Source organism: Amblyomma americanum, chromosome 1, assembly GCF_052857255.1.
Source record: "Amblyomma americanum isolate KBUSLIRL-KWMA chromosome 1, ASM5285725v1, whole genome shotgun sequence".
Classification (NCBI taxonomy): domain Eukaryota; kingdom Metazoa; phylum Arthropoda; class Arachnida; order Ixodida; family Ixodidae; genus Amblyomma; species Amblyomma americanum.
Window position 1 is genome coordinate 180,143,590 of NC_135497.1, and position 25,574 is coordinate 180,169,163.

At 43.3% G+C, this 25,574-nt stretch overlaps 2 long non-coding RNA genes across 2 annotated transcripts; both read left to right on the plus strand.

The window, feature by feature from the left end:
* Positions 1-8,584: 8,584 nt before the first annotated feature.
* On the plus strand, positions 8,585-9,194 carry LOC144093908 (uncharacterized). Its single transcript, XR_013306347.1, has 3 exons — positions 8,585-8,742; positions 8,848-9,009; positions 9,116-9,194. It is a non-coding gene; the product is annotated as an uncharacterized LOC144093908 (long non-coding RNA).
* An 11,707-nt stretch (positions 9,195-20,901) lies between these two features.
* LOC144093915 (uncharacterized) lies at positions 20,902-21,513 on the plus strand. Its single transcript, XR_013306352.1, has 3 exons — positions 20,902-21,059; positions 21,167-21,328; positions 21,435-21,513. It is a non-coding gene; the product is annotated as an uncharacterized LOC144093915 (long non-coding RNA).
* The last annotated feature ends 4,061 nt before the right edge of the window (positions 21,514-25,574 follow it).

The window sequence follows — 25,574 nt, forward strand, 5'->3', positions numbered from 1 at the left end:
ATCCGAGCCACACGATTTTTCTGTTTTGTTTGCAGAGACGAAGGAGCTGCTGGCCGGCCTGCTGCGACAGACCGAACACATGGAATATTTTTGTTTAAAAATACAGCGACCACTTGAGAGTCGGGACTTCTGTTGTTCTTCATGCGACGCATCATGGCTTCAAAGACACCAAGGAAAACCTGTGCCAGAAGAACGGTAATAGATTTTCTTTGCTATATTTTCCAACGTTGAATTTACATGTGTCCAAAGAGACATTTGAGAACAAGATCTGAACCATCCGATTTTCTGTATTGTTTGCAGAGACGTAGGAGCAGCAAGGCAGCTAGCTTCGGCAGAAAGAAGACATGGATTAACTTTGTTTAAAAAATTCAACAACCAGTTTTTAGTCGGCACTTCTGTTGTTCTTCATGCGACGCATCATGGCATCAAGCAGACACAGGAAAAACCTGGGTCCGAACAATGGTAATAGATTCGCGTTCCTTTCTTTTGCAACATTGCATATACCAGTGCCGTTAGAGACGTTCCAAAACACAATTCTGAACCATACGTTTTTCTGTATTGTTTGCAGAGACGCTGGAGCTGCGAGGCGGCTTGCTTCGGAAGACAGAAGACATGGAATTATTTTGTTTAAAAAAATTCAACAACCACTTGACTGTCGGCACTTCTGTTCTTCATGCGACGCATCATAGCGTAAAGCAGACCCAGGAAAATCCTGAGCCCGAACAATGGTAATAGATTCGCGGTGCTTTATTTTGAAACCTTGTACTTTCAAGTGCCCTTAGAGACATTCCAAAACACAATTCTTTACCATCCGTATTTCTGTATTTTTTCAGACGAAGGAGCTGCAAGACGGCTAGCTTCGGCAGAGAGAAGACAAGGAATATTTTTGTTTTAAAAATTCAGCGACCACTTGAGAGTCGCCACTTCTGTTGCTGTTCATACGACGCATCGTGGCGTCAAAGACACCAAGGAAAACCTGGGCCAGAAGAACGGTAATAGATTCCCATTGCTATATTTTCCAACATTGCATTTTCATGTGTCCAAAGAGAGATTTCAAAACAATCTGAACCATCCGTTTTTCTGTATTGTTTGCAGAGACGAAGGAGCTGCTGGCCGGCCAGCTGCGGGAGACAGAAGACGTGCAATATTTTTGTTTAAAACTTCTTCGACCACTTGAGAGTCGGCACTTCTGTTGTTCTTCATAGGACGCATCATGGCGTCAAAGACACCCAGGAAATCCTGGGCCGGAAAAAAGGTAAGAGATTCCATTTGCTACATTTTTCAACATTGCATTTACATGTGTCCTAAGAGACATTCCAAAACACAATCGGAACCAACCGTTTTTCTCTACTGTTTGCAGAGACGCAGGAGCTGCAAGGCGGCTAGCTTCGGCAGAGAGAAGACATAGAATATTTTTGTTCTAAAAATTCAGAGAGCACTTGAAAGTTGCCACTTCTGTTGTTCTTCATGCGACGCATCATGGCGTCAAAGACACCCGGGAAAAGCTGGGCCAGAAGAACGGTAATAGATTCTCTTTTCTATATTTCCCAGCATTGCATTTACATGTGTCCTAATAGACATTCCAAAACACAATCTGAGCCACCCGTTTTTCTGTATTGTTTGCAGAGACGAAGGAGCTGCAAGGCAGCTAGCTTCGGCAGAAAGAAGACATGGATTAACTTTGTTTAAAAAAATTCAACAACCAGTTTACAGTCGGCACTTCTGTTCTTCATGCGACGCATCATGGCGTCAAGCAGACACAGGAAAAACCGGAGTCCGAACAATGGTAATAGATTCGCATTCCTTTCTTTTGCAACATTTCATATACCAGTGCCCTTAGAGACGTTCCAAAACACAATTCTGAATCATACGTTTTTCTAAATTGTTTGCAGAGACGCTGGAGCTGCGAGGCGGCTAGCTTCCAAAACACAATTCTGAATCATACGTTTTTCTGTATTGTTTGCAGAGACGCTGGAGCTGCGAGGCGGCTAGCTTCGGCAGAGAGAAGACATCGAATATTTTTGTTCTAAAAATTCAGAGAGCACTTGAATGTTGCCACTTCTGTTGTTCTTCATGCGACGAATCATGGCGTCAAAGACGCCCCGGAAAACCTGGGCCAGAAGAAAGGTAATAGATTCTCTTTGCTATATTTCCCAGCATTGCATTTACGTGTGTCCTAATAGACATTCCAAAACACAATCCGAACCACCCGTTTTTCTGTATTGTTTGCAGAGACGAAGGAGCTGCAAGGCAGCTAGCATCGGCAGAAAGAAGACATGGATTAACTTTGTTTAAAAAAATTCAACAACCAGTTTACAGTCGGCACTACTGTTGTTCTTCATGCGACGCATCATGGCGTCAAGCAGACACAGGAAAAACCTGGGTCCGAACAATGGTAATAGATTCGCGTTCTTTTCTTTTGCAACATTGCATATACCAGTGCCGTTAGAGACGTTCCAAAACACAATTCTGAACCATACGTTTTTCTGTATTGTTTGCAGAGACGCTGGAGCTGCGAGGCGGCTAGCTTCGGAAGACAGAAGACATGGAATTATTTTGTTTAAAAAGATTCAACAACCACTTGATTGTCGGCACTTCTGTTGTTCTTCATGCGACGCATCATAGCGTCAAGCAGACCCAGGAAAATCCTGAGCCCGAACAATGGTAATAGATTCGCGGTGCTTTATTTTGAAACCTTGCACTTTCAAGTGCCCTTAGAGACATTCCAAAACACAATTCTTTACCATCCGTATTTCTGTATTTTTTCAGACGATGGAGCTGCAAGACGGCTAGCTTCGGCAGAGAGAAGACAAGGAATATTTTTGTTTCAAAAATTCAGCGACCACTTGAGAGTCGCCACTTCTGTTGCTCTTCATACGACGCATCGTGGCGTCAGACACCAAGGAAAACCTGGGCCAGAAGAACGGTAATAGATTCCCATTGCTATATTTTCCAACATTGCATTTTGATGTGTCCAAAGAGAGATTTCAAAACAATCTGAAACATCCGTTTTTCTGTATTGTTTGCAGAGATGAAGGAGCTGCTGGCCGGCCAGCTGCGGCAGACAGAAGACGTGCAATATTTTTGTTTAAAAATTCTTCGACCACTTGAGAGTCGGCACTTCTGTCGTTCTTCATAGGACGCATCATGGCGTCAAAGACACCCAGGAAATCCTGGGCCGGATAAAAGGTAAGAGATTCCCTTTGCTACATTTTTCAACATTGCATTTACATGTGTCCTAAGAGACATTCCAAAACACAATCGGAACCATCCGTCTTTCTGTACTGTTTGCAGAGGCGCAGGAGCTGCAAGGCGGCTAGCTTCGGCATACAGAAGACATCGAATAATTTTGTTTAAAAATTTAAGCAACCCTTTGACAGTCGGCACTTGTGTTGTTCTTCATGCGACGCATCATGGTGTCAAGCAGCCCCAGGAAAAACCCCAGTCCGAACAATGGTATTAGTCTTCGCGTTGCTTTCTTTTGCAGCATTGCATTTTCCAGTGCCCTTAGAGACATTCGAAAACACAATTCTTTACCATCCGTATGTCTGTATTTTTTGCAGAGACCAAGGAGCTGCAAGATGGCTAGCTTCGGCAGAGAGAAGACAAGGAATATTTTTGTTTAAAAAATTCAGCGACCACTTGAGAGCCGGCACTTCTGTTGTTCTTCATGGGACGCATCATGGCGTCAAGCAGACACAGGAAAAACCTGAGTCCGAACAATGGTAATAGATTCGCATTCCTTTCTTTTGCAACATTGCATATACCAGTGCCCTTAGAGACGTTCCAAAACACAATTCTGAATCATACGTTTTTCTGAATTGTTTGCAGAGACGCTGGAGCTGCGAGGCGGCTAGCTTCCAAAACACAATTCTGAATCATACGTTTTTCTGTATTGTTTGCAGAGACGCTGGAGCTGCGAGGCGGCTAGCTTCGGCAGAGCGAATACATAGAATATTTTTGTTCTAAAAAATCAGAGAGCACTTGAATGTTGCCACTTCTGTTGTTCTTCATGCGACGCATCATGGCGTCAAAGACGCCCCGGAAAACCTGGGCCAGATGAAAGGTAATAGATTCTCTTTGCTATATTTCCCAGCATTGCATTTACGTGTGTCCTAATAGACATTCCAAAACACAATCTGAGCCACACGTTTTTCTGTTTTGTTTGCAGAGACGAAGGAGCTGCTGGATGGCCAGCTGCGACAGACAGAACACATGGGATATTTTTGTTTAAAAATACAGCGACCACTTGAGAGTCGGGACTTCTGTTGTTTTTCATGCGACGCATCATGGCGTCAAAGACACCAAGGAAAACCTGTGCCAGAAGAACGGTAATAGATTTTCTTTGCTATATTTTCCAACGTAAAATTTACATGTGTCCAAAGATACATTCCAAAACAAGATCTGAACCATCCGATTTTCTGTATTGTTTGCAGAGACGTAGGAGCAGCAAGGCAGCTAGCTTCGACAGAAAGAAGACATGGATTAACTTTGTTTAAAAAAATTCAACAACCAGTTTACAGTCGGCACTACTGTTGTTCTTCATGCGACGCATCATGGCGTCAAGCAGACAGGAAAAACCTGGGTCCGAACAATGGTAATAGATTCGCGTTCTTTTCTTTTGCAACATTGCATATACCAGTGCCGTTAGAGACGTTCCAAAACACAATTCTGAACCATACGTTTTTCTGTATTGTTTGCAGAGACGTTGGAGCTGCGAGGCGGCTAGCTTCGGAAGACAGAAGACATGGAATTATTTTGTTTAAAAAGATTCAACAACCACTTGATTGTCGGCACTTCTGTTGTTCTTCATGCGACGCATCATAGCGTCAAGCAGACCCAGGAAAATCCTGAGCCCGAACAATGGTAATCGATTCGCGGTGCTTTATTTTGAAACCTTGCACTTTCAAGTGCCCTTAGAGACATTCCAAAACACAATTCTTTACCATCCGTATTTCTGTATTTTTTTCAGACGAAGGAGCTGCTGGCCGGCCAGCTGCGGCAGACAGAAGACGTGCAATATTTTTGTTTAAAAATTCTTCGACCACTTGAGAGTCGGCACTTCTGTCGTTCTTCATAGGACGCATCATGGCGTCAAAGACACCCAGGAAATCCTGGGCCGGATGAAAGGTAAGAGATTCCCTTTGCTACATTTTTCAACATTGCATTTACATGTGTCCTAAGAGACATTCCGAAACACAATCGGAACCATCCGTCTTTCTGTACTGTTTGCAGAGGCGCAGGAGCTGCAAGGCGGCTAGCTTCGGCATACAAAAGACATGGAATAATTTTGTTTAAAAATTTAAGCAACCCTTTGACAGTCGGCACTTGTGTTGTTCCTCATGCGACGCATCATGGTGTCAAGCGGCCCCAGGAAAAACCCCAGTCCGAACAATGGTATTAGATTCGCGTTGCTTTCTTTTGCAGCATTGCATTTTCCAGTGCCCTTAGAGACATTCGAAAACGCAATTCTTTACCATCCGTATGTCTGTATTTTTTGCAGAGACCAAGGAGCTGCAAGATGGCTAGCTTCGGCAGAGAGAAGACAAGGAATATTTTTGTTTAAAAAATTCAGCGACCACTTGAGAGTCGGCACTTCTGTTGTTCTTCTTGGGACGCATCATGGCGTCAAGCAGACACAGGAAAAACCCGAGTCCGAACAATGGTAATAGATTCGCATTCCTTTCTTTTGCAACATTGCATATACCAGTGCCCTTAGAGACGTTCCAAAACACAATTCTGAATCATACGTTTTTCTGAATTGTTTGCAGAGACGCTGGAGCTGCGAGGCGGCTAGCTTCCAAAACACAATTCTGAATCATACGTTTTTCTGTATTGTTTGCAGAGACGCTGGAGCTGCGAGGCGGCTAGCTTCGGCAGAGAGAAGACATAGAATATTTTTGTTCTAAAAATTCAGAGAGCACTTGAATGTTGCCACTTCTGTTGTTCTTCATGCGACGCATCATGGCGTCAAAGACGCCCCGGAAAACCTGGGCCAGAAGAAAGGTAATAGATTCTCTTTGCTATATTTCCCAGCATTGCATTTACGTGTGTCCTAATAGACATTCCAAAACACAATCTGAGCCACACGTTTTTCTGTTTTGTTTGCAGAGACGAAGGAGCTGCTGGATGGCCAGCTGCGACAGACAGAACACATGGGATATTTTTGTTTAAAAATACAGCGACCACTTGAGAGTCGGGACTTCTGTTGTTTTTCATGCGACGCATCATGGCGTCAAAGACACCAAGGAAAACCTGTGCCAGAAGAACGGTAATAGATTTTCTTTGCTATATTTTCCAACGTAAAATTTACATGTGTCCAAAGATACATTCCAAAACAAGATCTGAACCATCCGATTTTCTGTATTGTTTGCAGAGACGTAGGAGCAGCAAGGCAGCTAGCTTCGACAGAAAGAAGACATGGATTAACTTTGTTTAAAAAAATTCAACAACCAGTTTACAGTCGGCACTACTGTTGTTCTTCATGCGACGCATCATGGCGTCAAGCAGACAGGAAAAACCTGGGTCCGAACAATGGTAATAGATTCGCGTTCTTTTCTTTTGCAACATTGCATATACCAGTGCCGTTAGAGACGTTCCAAAACACAATTCTGAACCATACGTTTTTCTGTATTGTTTGCAGAGACGTTGGAGCTGCGAGGCGGCTAGCTTCGGAAGACAGAAGACATGGAATTATTTTGTTTAAAAAGATTCAACAACCACTTGATTGTCGGCACTTCTGTTGTTCTTCATGCGACGCATCATAGCGTCAAGCAGACCCAGGAAAATCCTGAGCCCGAACAATGGTAATAGATTCGCGGTGCTTTATTTTGAAACCTTGCACTTTCAAGTGCCCTTAGAGACATTCCAAAACACAATTCTTTACCATCCGTATTTCTGTATTTTTTTCAGACGAAGGAGCTGCTGGCCGGCCAGCTGCGGCAGACAGAAGACGTGCAATATTTTTGTTTAAAAATTCTTCGACCACTTGAGAGTCGGCACTTCTGTCGTTCTTCATAGGACGCATCATGGCGTCAAAGACACCCAGGAAATCCTGGGCCGGATGAAAGGTAAGAGATTCCCTTTGCTACATTTTTCAACATTGCATTTACATGTGTCCTAAGAGACATTCCGAAACACAATCGGAACCATCCGTCTTTCTGTACTGTTTGCAGAGGCGCAGGAGCTGCAAGGCGGCTAGCTTCGGCATACAAAAGACATGGAATAATTTTGTTTAAAAATTTAAGCAACCCTTTGACAGTCGGCACTTGTGTTGTTCCTCATGCGACGCATCATGGTGTCAAGCAGCCCCAGGAAAAACCCCAGTCCGAACAATGGTATTAGATTCGCGTTGCTTTCTTTTGCAGCATTGCATTTTCCAGTGCCCTTAGAGACATTCGAAAACACAATTCTTTACCATCCGTATGTCTGTATTTTTTGCAGAGACCAAGGAGCTGCAAGATGGCTAGCTTCGGCAGAGAGAAGACAAGGAATATTTTTGTTTAAAAAATTCAGCGACCACTTGAGAGTCGGCACTTCTGTTGTTCTTCTTGGGACGCATCATGGCGTCAAGCAGACACAGGAAAAACCCGAGTCCGAACAATGGTAATAGATTCGCATTCCTTTCTTTTGCAACATTGCATATACCAGTGCCCTTAGAGACGTTCCAAAACACAATTCTGAATCATACGATTTTCTGAATTGTTTGCAGAGACGCTGGAGCTGCGAGGCGGCTAGCTTCCAAAACACAATTCTGAATCATACGTTTTTCTGTATTGTTTGCAGAGACGCTGGAGCTGCGAGGCGGCTAGCTTCGGAAGACAGAAGACATGGAATTATTTTGTTTAAAAAAATTCAACAACCAGTTGATAGTCGGCACTTCTGTTGTTCTTCATGCGACGCATCATGGCGTCAAGCAGACACAGAAAAATCCTGAGCCCGGACAATGGTAATAGATCCGCGGTGCTTTATTTTGAAACCTTGCACTTTCAAGTGCGCTTAGAGACATTTCAAAACACAATTCTTTACCATCCGTATTTCTGTATTTTTTCAGACGAAGCAGCTGCAAGGCGGCTAGCTTCGACAGAGAGAAGACAAGGAATATTTTTGTTTTAAAAATTCAGCGACCACTTGAGAGTCGGCACTTCTCTTATTCTTCATACGATGCATCGTGGCGTCAAAGACACCATGGAAAACCTGGGCCAGAAGAACGGTAATAGATTCCCTTTGCTATATTTTCCAACATTGCATTTACATGTGTCCAAAGAGATTTCAAAACACAATCTGAACCATCCGTTTTTCTGTATTGTTTGCAGAGACGAAGGAGCTGCTGGCCGGCCAGCTGCGGCAGACAGAAGACGTGCAATATTTTTGTTTAAAAATTCTTCGACCACTTGAAAGTCGGCACTTCTGTTGTTCTTCATAGGACGCATCATGGCGTCAAAGACACCCAGGAAAACCTGGGCCAGAAAAAAGGTAAGAGATTCCCTTTGCTATATTTTTCAACACTGCATTTACATGTGTCCTAAGAGACATTCCAAAACACAATCGGAACCATCCGTTTTTCTGTACTGTTTGCAGAGGCGCAGGAGCTGCAAGGCGGCTAGCTTCGGCAGACAGAAGACATGGAATAATTCTGTTTAAAAAATTCAGCAACCAGTTGACAGTCGGCACTTCTGTTGTTCTTCATGCGACGCATCATGGCGTCAAGCAGACAACGGAAAATTCTTAGTCCGAACAATGGTATTAGATTCGCGTTGCTTTCTTTTGCAGCATTGCATATACCAGTGCCCTTAAAGACATTCCAAAACACAATTCTTTACCATCCGTATTTCTATTTTTTTGCAGAGACCAAGGAGCTGCGAGACGGCTAGCTTCGGCAGAGAGAAGACAAGGAATATTTTTGTTTTAAAAACTCAGCGACCATTTGAGAATCGGCACTTCTGTTGTTCTTCATGCGACGGATGATGGCGTCAAGCAGACCCAGGAAAATCATGGTCCCGAAGAATGGTAATTCATTCCTTTTGCTATATTTTCCAACATTGCATTTACTAGTGCCCTAGAGATTATTCCAAAACACAACACTGAACCATTTGTTTTTCTACATTGTTTGCAGACACGCAGGGGCTGCAAGGCGGCACTTCGGCAGATAGAAGACATGAAATATTTTTGTTAAAAAAATTCAATGAATAAACCCTGTTGAATGTGTAGTGCTCGTCCTGTTCCCTTCCTCGTCCGTGTTGCCAGTTTGCGCACTTATGTATTTCACGAATATGCACCAACAAGCACAGTTGCAAGTACTTCTGAGCACTTGGAAGTCGGCACTTCGGTTGTTCTTCATGCGACGCATCATAATCTTAAACACACCCAGGAAAACCTGGGCCAGAAGAATGGTACTTGATTCCTTTTGCTTTATTTTCCAACATTGCATTTACCACTGCCCTTAGAGAATATTTCAAAACACAACACTGAACCATTTGTTTTTCTTCATTGTTTGCAGAGACGCAGGGGCTGCAAGGCGGCCAGCTTCAGCAGACAGAAGACATGAAGTATTTTGGTTTAAAAAATTCAGTGAGCACTTGAGAGTCGGCACTTCTGTTGTTCTTCATGCGACGCATCATGGCGTCAAAGACACCCAGGAAAACCTGGGCCAGATGACAGGTAAGGGATTCTCTTTGCTATATTTTTCAAGATTGCATTTACATGTGTCCTAAAAGACATTCCAAAACACAATCGGAACCATCCGTTTTTCTGTACTGTTTGCAGAAATGCAGGAGCTGCAAGGCGGCTAGCTTCGGCAGAGAGAAGAGAATGAATATTTTTGTTCCAAAAATTCAGTGAGCACTTGAGAGTCGGCACTTCTGTTGCCCTTCATGCAACGCATCATGGCGTCAAGCAGACCCAGGAAAATCCTGAGCCCGAACAATGGTAATAGATTCGCGGTGCTTTATTTTGCAACATTGCACTTTCCAGTGCCCTTAGAGACATTCCGAAACAATTCTTTACCATTAGTATTTCTGTATTTTTTTGCAGAGACGAAGGAGCTGCAAGACGGCTAGCGTCGGCAGAGAGAAGGCAAGGAATATTTTTGCTTTAAAAATTCAGTCACCACTTGAGAGTCGGCACTTCTTTTGTTCTTCATGAAACAGATCATGGCGTCAAAGACATCAAGGAAAATCTGTGCCAGAAGAACGGTAATAGATTCCCTTTGCTATATTTTCCAACGTTGAATTTACATGTGTCCAAAGAGACATTCCAAAATACGATCTGAACCATCCGATTTTCTGTATTGTTTGCAGAGACGTAGGAGCAGCAAAGCGGTTAGCTTCGGCAGAGAGAAGATAAGGAATATTTTTGGTTTAAAAATTCAGCGGCCACTTGAGAGTCGGCACTTCTGTTGTTTTTGATACGACGCATCGTGGCGTCAAAGACACCAAGGAAAACATGGGCCAGAAGAACGGTAATCGGTTCGTGTTGCTTTATTTTGACACATTGCTTTTCCAATGCCTTTAGGTGCATTCCAAAACACAATTTTGAACTAACCGCTTTTCTGTATTTTTTGCAGAGACGAAGGAGCTGCAAGGCGGCTAGCTTCGGCAGATACAAGACATGGAATATTTTTGTTTAAAAAATTCAGCGACCACTTGAGAGTCGGCACTTCTGTTGTTCTTCATGGGACGCATCATGGCGTCAAAGACACCCAGGAAAACCTGGGCCAGAAAAAGGTAAGAGATTCCCTTTGCTATATTTTTCAACATTGCTTTTACATGTGTCCTAAGAGACATTCGAAAACATAATCGGAACCATCCGTTTTTCTGTACTGTTTGCAGAGACGCAGGAGCTGCAAGGCGCCTAGCTTCGGCAGAGAGAAGACATAGGATATTTTTGTTCTAAAAATTCAGAGCGCACTTGAAAGTTGCCACTTCTGTTGTTCTTCATGCGACGCATAATGGCGTCAAAGACACCCAGGAAAACCTGGGCCAGAAGAACGGTAATAGATTCTGTTTGCTATATTCCCAGCATTGCATTTACATGTGTCCTAATAGACATTCCAAAACAGAATCTGAGCCACCCGTTTTTCTGTATTGTTTGCAGAGACGAAGGGGCTGCTGGCCGGCTAGCTGCGAGAGACAGAAGACATGGAATATTTTTGTTTAAAAACACAGCGACCACATGAGAGTCGGGACTTCTGTTGTTCTACATGCCACGCATCATGGCGTCAAAGACAATAAGGAAAACCTGTGCCAGAAGAACGGTAATAGATTTTCTTTGCTATATTTTCCAACATTGAATTTACATGTGTCCAAAGAGACATTTGAGAACAAGATCTGAACCATCCGATTTTCTGTATTGTTTGCAGAGACGTAGGAGCAGCAAGGCAGCTAGCTTCGGCAGAAAGAAGACATGGATTAACTTTGTTTAAAAAATTCAACAACCAGTTTACAGTCGGCACTTCTGTTGTTCTTCATGCGACGCATCATGGCATCAAGCAGACACAGGAAAAACCTGGGTCCGAACAATGGTAATAGATTCGCGTTCCTTTCTTTTGCAACATTGCATATACCAGTGCCGTTAGAGACGTTCCAAAACACAATTCTGAACCATACGTTTTTCTGTATTGTTTGCAGAGACGCTGGAGCTGCGAGGCGGCTTGCTTCGGAAGACAGAAGACATGGAATTATTTTGTTTAAAAAAATTCAACAACCACTTGACTGTCGGCACTTCTGTTCTTCATGCGACGCATCATAGCGTAAAGCAGACCCAGGAAAATCCTGAGCCCGAACAATGGTAATAGATTCGCGGTGCTTTATTTTGAAACCTTGTACTTTCAAGTGCCCTTAGAGACATTCCAAAACACAATTCTTTACCATCCGTATTTCTGTATTTTTTCAGACGAAGGAGCTGCAAGACGGCTAGCTTCGGCAGAGAGAAGACAAGGAATATTTTTGTTTTAAAAATTCAGCGACCACTTGAGAGTCGCCACTTCTGTTGCTGTTCATACGACGCATCGTGGCGTCAAAGACACCAAGGAAAACCTGGGCCAGAAGAACGGTAATAGATTCCCATTGCTATATTTTCCAACATTGCATTTTCATGTGTCCAAAGAGAGATTTCAAAACAATCTGAACCATCCGTTTTTCTGTATTGTTTGCAGAGACGAAGGAGCTGCTGGCCGGCCAGCTGCGGGAGACAGAAGACGTGCAATATTTTTGTTTAAAACTTCTTCGACCACTTGAGAGTCGGCACTTCTGTTGTTCTTCATAGGACGCATCATGGCGTCAAAGACACCCAGGAAATCCTGGGCCGGAAAAAAGGTAAGAGATTCCATTTGCTACATTTTTCAACATTGCATTTACATGTGTCCTAAGAGACATTCCAAAACACAATCGGAACCAACCGTTTTTCTCTACTGTCTGCAGAGACGCAGGAGCTGCAAGGCGGCTAGCATCGGCAGAGAGAAGACATCGAATATTTTTGTTCTAAAAATTCAGAGAGCACTTGAATGTTGCCACTTCTGTTGTTCTTCATGCGACGAATCATGGCGTCAAAGACGCCCCGGAAAACCTGGGCCAGAAGAAAGGTAATAGATTCTCTTTGCTATATTTCCCAGCATTGCATTTACGTGTGTCCTAATAGACATTCCAAAACACAATCCGAACCACCCGTTTTTCTGTATTGTTTGCAGAGACGAAGGAGCTGCAAGGCAGCTAGCATCGGCAGAAAGAAGACATGGATTAACTTTGTTTAAAAAAATTCAACAACCAGTTTACAGTCGGCACTACTGTTGTTCTTCATGCGACGCATCATGGCGTCAAGCAGACACAGGAAAAACCTGGGTCCGAACAATGGTAATAGATTCGCGTTCTTTTCTTTTGCAACATTGCATATACCAGTGCCGTTAGAGACGTTCCAAAACACAATTCTGAACCATACGTTTTTCTGTATTGTTTGCAGAGACGCTGGAGCTGCGAGGCGGCTAGCTTCGGAAGACAGAAGACATGGAATTATTTTGTTTAAAAAGATTCAACAACCACTTGATTGTCGGCACTTCTGTTGTTCTTCATGCGACGCATCATAGCGTCAAGCAGACCCAGGAAAATCCTGAGCCCGAACAATGGTAATAGATTCGCGGTGCTTTATTTTGAAACCTTGCACTTTCAAGTGCCCTTAGAGACATTCCAAAACACAATTCTTTACCATCCGTATTTCTGTATTTTTCAGACGATGGAGCTGCAAGACGGCTAGCTTCGGCAGAGAGAAGACAAGGAATATTTTTGTTTCAAAAATTCAGCGACCACTTGAGAGTCGCCACTTCTGTTGCTCTTCATACGACGCATCGTGGCGTCAGACACCAAGGAAAACCTGGGCCAGAAGAACGGTAATAGATTCCCATTGCTATATTTTCCAACATTGCATTTTGATGTGTCCAAAGAGAGATTTCAAAACAATCTGAAACATCCGTTTTTCTGTATTGTTTGCAGAGATGAAGGAGCTGCTGGCCGGCCAGCAGCGGCAGACAGAAGACGTGCAATATTTTTGTTTAAAAATTCTTCGACCACTTGAGAGTCGGCACTTCTGTCGTTCTTCATAGGACGCATCATGGCGTCAAAGACACCCAGGAAATCCTGGGCCGGATAAAAGGTAAGAGATTCCCTTTGCTACATTTTTCAACATTGCATTTACATGTGTCCTAAGAGACATTCCAAAACACAATCGGAACCATCCGTCTTTCTGTACTGTTTGCAGAGGCGCAGGAGCTGCAAGGCGGCTAGCTTCGGCATACAGAAGACATCGAATAATTTTGTTTAAAAATTTAAGCAACCCTTTGACAGTCGGCACTTGTGTTGTTCTTCATGCGACGCATCATGGTGTCAAGCAGCCCCAGGAAAAACCCCAGTCCGAACAATGGTATTAGTCTTCGCGTTGCTTTCTTTTGCAGCATTGCATTTTCCAGTGCCCTTAGAGACATTCGAAAACACAATTCTTTACCATCCGCATGTCTGTATTTTTTGCAGAGACCAAGGAGCTGCAAGATGGCTAGCTTCGGCAGAGAGAAGACAAGGAATATTTTTGTTTAAAAAATTCAGCGACCACTTGAGAGCCGGCACTTCTGTTGTTCTTCATGGGACGCATCATGGCGTCAAGCAGACACAGGAAAAACCTGAGTCCGAACAATGGTAATAGATTCGCATTCCTTTCTTTTGCAACATTGCATATACCAGTGCCCTTAGAGACGTTCCAAAACACAATTCTGAATCATACGTTTTTCTGAATTGTTTGCAGAGACGCTGGAGCTGCGAGGCGGCTAGCTTCGGCAGAGAGAAGACATAGAATATTTTTGTTCTAAAAATTCAGAGAGCACTTGAATGTTGCCACTTCTGTTGTTCTTCATGCGACGCATCATGGCGTCAAAGACGCCCCGGAAAACCTGGGCCAGAAGAAAGGTAATAGATTCTCTTTGCTATATTTCCCAGCATTGCATTTACGTGTGTCCTAATAGACATTCCAAAACACAATCTGAGCCACACGTTTTTCTGTTTTGTTTGCAGAGACGAAGGAGCTGCTGGATGGCCAGCTGCGACAGACAGAACACATGGGATATTTTTGTTTAAAAATACAGCGACCACTTGAGAGTCGGGACTTCTGTTGTTTTTCATGCGACGCATCATGGCGTCAAAGACACCAAGGAAAACCTGTGCCAGAAGAACGGTAATAGATTTTCTTTGCTATATTTTCCAACGTAAAATTTACATGTGTCCAAAGATACATTCCAAAACAAGATCTGAACCATCCGATTTTCTGTATTGTTTGCAGAGACGTAGGAGCAGCAAGGCAGCTAGCGTCGACAGAAAGAAGACATGGATTAACTTTGTTTAAAAAAATTCAACAACCAGTTTACAGTCGGCACTACTGTTGTTCTTCATGCGACGCATCATGGCGTCAAGCAGACAGGAAAAACCTGGGTCCGAACAATGGTAATAGATTCGCGTTCTTTTCTTTTGCAACATTGCATATACCAGTGCCGTTAGAGACGTTCCAAAACACAACTCTGAACCATACGTTTTTCTGTATTGTTTGCAGAGACGTTGGAGCTGCGAGGCGGCTAGCTTCGGAAGACAGAAGACATGGAATTATTTTGTTTAAAAAGATTCAACAACCACTTGATTGTCGGCACTTCTGTTGTTCTTCATGCGACGCATCATAGCGTCAAGCAGACCCAGGAAAATCCTGAGCCCGAACAATGGTAATAGATTCGCGGTGCTTTATTTTGAAACCTTGCACTTTCAAGTGCCCTTAGAGACATTCCAAAACACAATTCTTTACCATCCGTATTTCTGTATTTTTTTCAGACGAAGGAGCTGCTGGCCGGCCAGCTGCGGCAGACAGAAGACGTGCAATATTTTTGTTTAAAAATTCTTCGACCACTTGAGAGTCGGCACTTCTGTCGTTCTTCATAGGACGCATCATGGCGTCAAAGACACCCAGGAAATCCTGGGCCGGATGAAAGGTAAGAGATTCCCTTTGCTACATTTTTCAACATTGCATTTACATGTGTCCTAAGAGACATTCCGAAACACAATCGGAACCATCCGTCTTTCTGTACTGTTTGCAGAGGCGCAGGAGCTGCAAGGCGGCTAGCTTCGGCATACAAAAGACATGGAATAATTTTGTTTAAAAATTTAAGCAACCCTTTGACAGTCGGCACTTGTGTTGTTCCTCATGCGACGCATCATGGTGTCAAGCAGCCCCAGGAAAAACCCCAGTCCGAACAATGGTATTAGATTCGCGTTGCTTTCTTTTGCAGCATTGCATTTTCCAGTGCCCTTGGAGACATTCGAAAACACAATTCTTTACCATCCGTATGTCTGTATTTTTTGCAGAGACCAAGGAGCTGCAAGATGGCTAGCTTCGGCAGAGAGAAGACAAGGAATATTTTTGTTTAAAAAATTCAGCGACCACTTGAGAGTCGGCACTTCTGTTGTTCTTCTTGGGACGCATCATGGCGTCAAGCAGACACAGGAAAAACCCGAGTCCGAACAATGGTAATAGATTCGCATTCCTTTCTTTTGCAACATTGCATATACCAGTGCCCTTAGAGACGTTCCAAAACACAATTCCGAATCATACGTTTTTCTGAATTGTTTGCAGAGACGCTGGAGCTGCGAGGCGGCTAGCTTCCAAAACACAATTCTGAATCATACGTTTTTCTGTATTGTTTGCAGAGACGCTGGAGCTGCGAGGCGGCTAGCTTCGGCAGAGAGAAGACATAGAATATTTTTGTTCTAAAAATTCAGAGAGCACTTGAATGTTGCCACTTCTGTTGTTCTTCATGCGACGCATCATGGCGTCAAATACGCCCCGGAAAACCTGGGCCAGAAGAAAGGTAATAGATTCTCTTTGCTATATTTCCCAGCATTGCATTTACGTGTGTCCTAATAGACATTCCAAAACACAATCTGAGCCACACGTTTTTCTGTTTTGTTTGCAGAGACGAAGGAGCTGCTGGATGGCCAGCTGCGACAGACAGAACACATGGGATATTTTTGTTTAAAAATACAGCGACCACTTGAGAGTCGGGACTTCTGTTGTTTTTCATGCGACGCATCATGGCGTCAAAGACACCAAGGAAAACTTGTGCCAGAAGAACGGTAATAGATTTTCTTTGCTATATTTTCCAACGTAAAATTTACATGTTTCCAAAGATACATTCCAAAACAAGATCTGAACCATCCGATTTTCTGTATTGTTTGCAGAGACGTAGGAGCAGCAAGGCAGCTAGCTTCGACAGAAAGAAGACATGGATTAACTTTGTTTAAAAAAATTCAACAACCAGTTTACAGTCGGCACTACTGTTGTTCTTCATGCGACGCATCGTGGCGTCAAGCAGACAGGAAAAACCTGGGTCCGAACAATGGTAATAGATTCGCGTTCTTTTCTTTTGCAACATTGCATATACCAGTGCCGTTAGAGACGTTCCAAAACACAATTCTGAACCATACGTTTTTCTGTATTGTTTGCAGAGACGTTGGAGCTGCGAGGCGGCTAGCTTCGGAAGACAGAAGACATGGAATTATTTTGTTTAAAAAGATTCAACAACCACTTGATTGTCGGCACTTCTGTTGTTCTTCATGCGACGCATCATAGCGTCAAGCAGACCCAGGAAAATCCTGAGCCCGAACAATGGTAATAGATTCGCGGTGCTTTATTTTGAAACCTTGCACTTTCAAGTGCCCTTAGAGACATTCCAAAACACAATTCTTTACCATCCGTATTTCTGTATTTTTTTCAGACGAAGGAGCTGCTGGCCGGCCAGCTGCGGCAGACAGAAGACGTGCAATATTTTTGTTTAAAAATTCTTCGACCACTTGAGAGTCGGCACTTCTGTCGTTCTTCATAGGACGCATCATGGCGTCAAAGACACCCAGGAAATCCTGGGCCGGATGAAAGGTAAGAGATTCCCTTTGCTACATTTTTCAACATTGCATTTACATGTGTCCTAAGAGACATTCCGAAACACAATCGGAACCATCCGTCTTTCTGTACTGTTTGCAGAGGCGCAGGAGCTGCAAGGCGGCTAGCTTCGGCATACAAAAGACATGGAATAATTTTGTTTAAAAATTTAAGCAACCCTTTGACAGTCGGCACTTGTGTTGTTCCTCATGCGACGCATCATGGTGTCAAGCAGCCCCAGGAAAAACCCCAGTCCGAACAATGGTATTAGATTCGCGTTGCTTTCTTTTGCAGCATTGCATTTTCCAGTGCCCTTAGAGACATTCGAAAACACAATTCTTTACCATCCGTATGTCTGTATTTTTTGCAGAGACCAAGGAGCTGCAAGATGGCTAGCTTCGGCAGAGAGAAGACAAGGAATATTTTTGTTTAAAAAATTCAGCGACCACTTGAGAGTCGGCACTTCTGTTGTTCTTCTTGGGACGCATCATGGCGTCAAGCAGACACAGGAAAAACCCGAGTCCGAACAATGGTAATAGATTCGCATTCCTTTCTTTTGCAACATTGCATATACCAGTGCCCTTAGAGACGTTCCAAAACACAATTCTGAATCATACGTTTTTCTGAATTGTTTGCAGAGACGCTGGAGCTGCGAGGCGGCTAGCTTCCAAAACACAATTCTGAATCATACGTTTTTCTGTATTGTTTGCAGAGACGCTGGAGCTGCGAGGCGGCTAGCTTCGGCAGAGAGAAGACATAGAATATTTTTGTTCTAAAAATTCAGAGAGCACTTGAATGTTGCCACTTCTGTTGTTCTTCATGCGACGCATCATGGCGTCAAAGACGCCCCGGAAAACCTGGGCCAGAAGAAAGGTAATAGATTCTCTTTGCTATATTTCCCAGCATTGCATTTACGTGTGTCCTAATAGACATTCCAAAACACAATCTGAGCCACACGTTTTTCTGTTTTGTTTGCAGAGACGAAGGAGCTGCTGGATGGCCAGCTGCGACAGACAGAACACATGGGATATTTTTGTTTAAAAATACAGCGACCACTTGAGAGTCGGGACTTCTGTTGTTTTTCATGCGACGCATCATGGCGTCAAAGACACCAAGGAAAACCTGTGCCAGAAGAACGGTAATAGATTTTCTTTGCTATAATTTCCAACGTAAAATTTACATGTGTCCAAAGATACATTCCAAAACAAGATCTGAACCATCCGATTTTCTGTATTGTTTGCAGAGACGTAGGAGCAGCAAGGCAGCTAGCTTCGACAGAAAGAAGACATGGATTAACTTTGTTTAAAAAAATTCAACAACCAGTTTACAGTCGGCACTACTGTTGTTCTTCATGCGACGCATCATGGCGTCAAGCAGACAGGAAAAACCTGGGTCCGAACAATGGTAATAGATTCGCGTTCTTTTCTTTTGCAACATTGCATATACCAGTGCCGTTAGAGACGTTCCAAAACACAATTCTGAACCATACGTTTTTCTGTATTGTTTGCAGAGACGTTGGAGCTGCGAGGCGGCTAGCTTCGGAAGACAGAAGACATGGAATTATTTTGTTTAAAAAGATTCAACAACCACTTGATTGTCGGCACTTCTGTTGTTCTTCATGCGACGCATCATAGCGTCAAGCAGACCCAGGAAAATCCTGAGCCCGAACAATGGTAATAGATTCGCGGTGCTTTATTTTGAAACCTTGCACTTTCAAGTGCCCTTAGAGACATTCCAAAACACAATTCTTTACCATCCGTATTTCTGTATTTTTTTCAGACGAAGGAGCTGCTGGCCGGCCAGCTGCGGCAGACAGAAGACGTGCAATATTTTTGTTTAAAAATTCTTCGACCACTTGAGAGTCGGCACTTCTGTCGTTCTTCATAGGACGCATCATGGCGTCAAAGACACCCAGGAAATCCTGGGCCGGATGAAAGGTAAGAGATTCCCTTTGCTACATTTTTCAACATTGCATTTACATGTGTCCTAAGAGACATTCCGAAACACAATCGGAACCATCCGTCTTTCTGTACTGTTTGCAGAGGCGCAGGAGCTGCAAGGCGGCTAGCTTCGGCATACAAAAGACATGGAATAATTTTGTTTAAAAATTTAAGCAACCCTTTGACAGTCGGCACTTGTGTTGTTCCTCATGCGACGCATCATGGTGTCAAGCAGCCCCAGGAAAAACCCCAGTCCGAACAATGGTATTAGATTCGCGTTGCTTTCTTTTGCAGCATTGCATTTTCCAGTGCCCTTAGAGACATTCGAAAACACAATTCTTTACCATCCGTATGTCTGTATTTTTTGCAGAGACCAAGGAGCTGCAAGATGGCTAGCTTCGGCAGAGAGAAGACAAGGAATATTTTTGTTTAAAAAATTCAGCGACCACTTGAGAGTCGGCACTTCTGTTGTTCTTCTTGGGACGCATCATGGCGTCAAGCAGACACAGGAAAAACCCGAGTCCGAACAATGGTAATAGATTCGCATTCCTTTCTTTTGCAACATTGCATATACCAGTGCCCTTAGAGACGTTCCAAAACACAATTCTGAATCATACGTTTTTCTGAATTGTTTGCAGAGACGCTGGAGCTGCGAGGCGGCTAGCTTCCAAAACACAATTCTGAATCATACGTTTTTCTGTATTGTTTGCAGAGACGCTGGAGCTGCGAGGCGGCTAGCTTCGGAAGACAGAAGACATGGAATTATTTTGTTTAAAAAATTCAACAACCAGTTGATAGTCGGCACTTCTGTTGTTCTTCATGCGACGCATCATGGCGTCAAGCAGACACAGAAAAATCCTGAGCCCGGACAATGGTAATAGATCCGCGGTGCTTTATTTTGAAACCTTGCACTTTCAAGTGCGCTTAGAGACATTTCAAAACACAATTCTTTACCATCCGTATTTCTGTATTTTTTCAGACGAAGGAGCTGCAAGGCGGCTAGCTTCGACAGAGAGAAGACAAGGAATATTTTTGTTTTAAAAATTCAGCGACCACTTGAGAGTCGGCACTTCTCTTATTCTTCATACGATGCATCGTGGCGTCAAAGACACCATGGAAAACCTGGGCCAGAAGAACGGTAATAGATTCCCTTTGCTATATTTTCCAACATTGCATTTACATGTGTCCAAAGAGATTTCAAAACACAATCTGAACCATCCGTTTTTCTGTATTGTTTGCAGAGACGAAGGAGCTGCTGGCCGGCCAGCTGCGGCAGACAGAAGACGTGCAATATTTTTGTTTAAAAATTCTTCGACCACTTGAAAGTCGGTACTTCTGTTGTTCTTCATAGGACGCATCATGGCGTCAAAGACACCCAGGAAAACCTGGGCCAGAAAAAAGGTAAGAGATTCTCTTTGCTATATTTTTCAACACTGCATTTACATGTGTCCTAAGAGACATTCCAAAACACAATCGGAACCATCCGTTTTTCTGTACTGTTTGCAGAGGCGCAGGAGCTGCAAGGCGGCTAGCTTCGGCAGACAGAAGACATGGAATAATTCTGTTTAAAAAATTCAGCAACCAGTTGACAGTCGGCACTTCTGTTGTTCTTCATGCGACGCATCATGGCGTCAAGCAGACAACGGAAAATTCTTAGTCCGAACAATGGTATTAGATTCGCGTTGCTTTCTTTTGCAGCATTGCATATACCAGTGCCCTTAAAGACATTCCAAAACACAATTCTTTACCATCCGTATTTCTGTATTTTTTTGCAGAGACCAAGGAGCTGCGAGACGGCTAGCTTCGGCAGAGAGAAGACAAGGAATATTTTTGTTTTAAAAACTCAGCGACCATTTGAGAATCGGCACTTCTGTTGTTCTTCATGCGACGGATGATGGCGTCAAGCAGACCCAGGAAAATCATGGTCCCGAAGAATGGTAATTCATTCCTTTTGCTATATTTTCCAACATTGCATTTACTAGTGCCCTAGAGATTATTCCAAAACACAACACTGAACCATTTGTTTTTCTACATTGTTTGCAGACACGCAGGGGCTGCAAGGCGGCACTTCGGCAGATAGAAGACATGAAATATTTTTGTTAAAAAAATTCAATGAATAAACCCTGTTGAATGTGTAGTGCTCGTCCTGTTCCCTTCCTCGTCCGTGTTGCCAGTTTGCGCACTTATGTATTTCACGAATATGCACCAACAAGCACAGTTGCAAGTACTTCTGAGCACTTGGAAGTCGGCACTTCGGTTGTTCTTCATGCGACGCATCATAATCTTAAACACACCCAGGAAAACCTGGGCCAGAAGAATGGTACTTGATTCCTTTTGCTTTATTTTCCAACATTGCATTTACCACTGCCCTTAGAGAATATTTCAAAACACAACACTGAACCATTTGTTTTTCTTCATTGTTTGCAGAGACGCAGGGGCTGCAAGGCGGCCAGCTTCAGCAGACAGAAGACATGAAGTATTTTGGTTTAAAAAATTCAGTGAGCACTTGAGAGTCGGCACTTCTGTTGTTCTTCATGCGACGCATCATGGCGTCAAAGACACCCAGGAAAACCTGGGCCAGATGACAGGTAAGGGATTCTCTTTGCTATATTTTTCAAGATTGCATTTACATGTGTCCTAAAAGACATTCCAAAACACAATCGGAACCATCCGTTTTTCTGTACTGTTTGCAGAAATGCAGGAGCTGCAAGGCGGCTAGCTTCGGCAGAGAGAAGAGAATGAATATTTTTGTTCCAAAAATTCAGTGAGCACTTGAGAGTCGGCACTTCTGTTGCCCTTCATGCAACGCATCATGGCGTCAAGCAGACCCAGGAAAATCCTGAGCCCGAACAATGGTAATAGATTCGCGGTGCTTTATTTTGCAACATTGCACTTTCCAGTGCCCTTAGTGACATTCCGAAACAATTCTTTACCATTAGTATTTCTGTATTTTTTTGCAGAGACGAAGGAGCTGCAAGACGGCTAGCGTCGGCAGAGAGAAGGCAAGGAATATTTTTGCTTTAAAAATTCAGTCACCACTTGAGAGTCGGCACTTCTTTTGTTCTTCATGAAACAGATCATGGCGTCAAAGACATCAAGGAAAATTTGTGCCAGAAGAACGGTAATAGATTCCCTTTGCTATATTTTCCAACGTTGAATTTACATGTGTCCAAAGAGACATTCCAAAATACGATCTGAACCATCCGATTTTCTGTATTGTTTGCAGAGACGTAGGAGCAGCAAAGCGGTTAGCTTCGGCAGAGAGAAGATAAGGAATATTTTTGGTTTAAAAATTCAGCGGCCACTTGAGAGTCGGCACTTCTGTTGTTTTTGATACGACGCATCGTGGCGTCAAAGACACCAAGGAAAACATGGGCCAGAAGAACGGTAATCGGTTCGTGTTGCTTTATTTTGACACATTGCTTTTCCAATGCCTTTAGGTGCATTCCAAAACACAATTTTGAACTAACCGCTTTTCTGTATTTTTTGCAGAGACGAAGGAGCTGCAAGGCGGCTAGCTTCGGCAGATACAAGACATGGAATATTTTTGTTTAAAAAATTCAGCGACCACTTGAGAGTCGGCACTTCTGTTGTTCTTCATGGGACGCATCATGGCGTCAAAGACACCCAGGAAAACCTGGGCCAGAAAAAGGTAAGAGATTCCCTTTGCTATATTTTTCAACATTGCTTTTACATGTGTCCTAAGAGACATTCCAAAACATAATCGGAACCATCCGTTTTTCTGTACTGTTTGCAGAGACGCAGGAGCTGCAAGGCGCCTAGCTTCGGCAGAGAGAAGACATAGGATATTTTTGTTCTAAAAATTCAGAGAGCACTTGAAAGTTGCCACTTCTGTTGTTCTTCATGCGACGCATAATGGCGTCAAAGACACCCAGGAAAACCTGGGCCAGAAGAACGGTAATAGATTCTGTTTGCTATATTCCCAGCATTGCATTTACATGTGTCCTAATAGACATTCCAAAACAGAATCTGAGCCACCCGTTTTTCTGTATTGTTTGCAGAGACGAAGGGGCTGCTGGCCGGCTAGCTGCGAGAGACAGAAGACATGGAATATTTTTGTTTAAAAACACAGCGACCACTTGAGAGTCGGGACTTCTGTTGTTCTACATGCCACGCATCATGGCGTCAAAGACAATAAGGAAAACCTGTGCCAGAAGAACGGTAATAGATTTTCTTTGCTATATTTTCCAACATTGAATTTACATGTGTCCAAAGAGACATTTGAGAACAAGATCTGAACCATCCGATTTTCTGTATTGTTTGCAGAGACGTAGGAGCAGCAAGGCAGCTAGCTTCGGCAGAAAGAAGACATGGATTAACTTTGTTTAAAAAATTCAACAACCAGTTTACAGTCGGCACTTCTGTTGTTCTTCATGCGACGCATCATGGCATCAAGCAGACACAGGAAAAACCTGGGTCCGAACAATGGTAATAGATTCGCGTTCCTTTCTTTTGCAACATTGCATATACCAGTGCCGTTAGAGACGTTCCAAAACACAATTCTGAACCATACGTTTTTCTGTATTGTTTGCAGAGACGCTGGAGCTGCGAGGCGGCTTGCTTCGGAACACAGAAGACATGGAATTATTTTGTTTAAAAAAATTCAACAACCACTTGACTGTCGGCACTTCTGTTCTTCATGCGACGCATCATAGCGTAAAGCAGACCCAGGAAAATCCTGAGCCCGAACAATGGTAATAGATTCGCGGTGCTTTATTTTGAAACCTTGTACTTTCAAGTGCCCTTAGAGACATTCCAAAACACAATTCTTTACCATCCGTATTTCTGTATTTTTTCAGACGAAGGAGCTGCAAGACGGCTAGCTTCGGCAGAGAGAAGACAAGGAATATTTTTGTTTTAAAAATTCAGCGACCACTTGAGAGTCGCCACTTCTGTTGCTGTTCATACGACGCATCGTGGCGTCAAAGACACCAAGGAAAACCTGGGGCAGAAGAACGGTAATAGATTCCCATTGCTATATTTTCCAACATTGCATTTTCATGTGTCCAAAGAGAGATTTCAAAACAATCTGAACCATCCGTTTTTCTGTATTGTTTGCAGAGACGAAGGAGCTGCTGGCCGGCCAGCTGCGGGAGACAGAAGACGTGCAATATTTTTGTTTAAAACTTCTTCGACCACTTGAGAGTCGGCACTTCTGTTGTTCTTCATAGGACGCATCATGGCGTCAAAGACACCCAGGAAATTCTGGGCCGGAAAAAAGGTAAGAGATTCCATTTGCTACATTTTTCAACATTGCATTTACATGTGTCCTAAGAGACATTCCAAAACACAATCGGAACCAACCGTTTTTCTCTACTGTTTGCAGAGACGCAGGAGCTGCAAGGCGGCTAGCTTCGGCAGAGAGAAGACATAGAATATTTTTGTTCTAAAAATTCAGAGAGCACTTGAAAGTTGCCACTTCTGTTGTTCTTCATGCGACGCATCATGGCGTCAAAGACACCCGGGAAAAGCTGGGCCAGAAGAACGGTAATAGATTCTCTTTTCTATATTTCCCAGCATTGCATTTACATGTGTCCTAATAGACATTCCAAAACACAATCTGAGCCACCCGTTTTTCTGTATTGTTTGCAGAGACGAAGGAGCTGCAAGGCAGCTAGCTTCGGCAGAAAGAAGACATGGATTAACTTTGTTTAAAAAATTCAACAACCAGTTTACAGTCGGCACTTCTGTTGTTCTTCATGCGACGCATCATGGCGTCAAGCAGACACAGGAAAAACCGGAGTCCGAACAATGGTAATAGATTCGCATTCCTTTCTTTTGCAACATTTCATATACCAGTGCCCTTAGAGACGTTCCAAAACACAATTCTGAATCATACGTTTTTCTGAATTGTTTGCAGAGACGCTGGAGCTGCGAGGCGGCTAGCTTCCAAAACACAATTCTGAATCATACGTTTTTCTGTATTGTTTGCAGAGACGCTGGAGCTGCGAGGCGGCTAGCTTCGGCAGAGAGAAGACATCGAATATTTTTGTTCTAAAAATTCAGAGAGCACTTGAATGTTGCCACTTCTGTTGTTCTTCATGCGACGAATCATGGCGTCAAAGACGCCCCGGAAAACCTGGGCCAGAAGAAAGGTAATAGATTCTCTTTGCTATATTTCCCAGCATTGCATTTACGTGTGTCCTAATAGACATTCCAAAA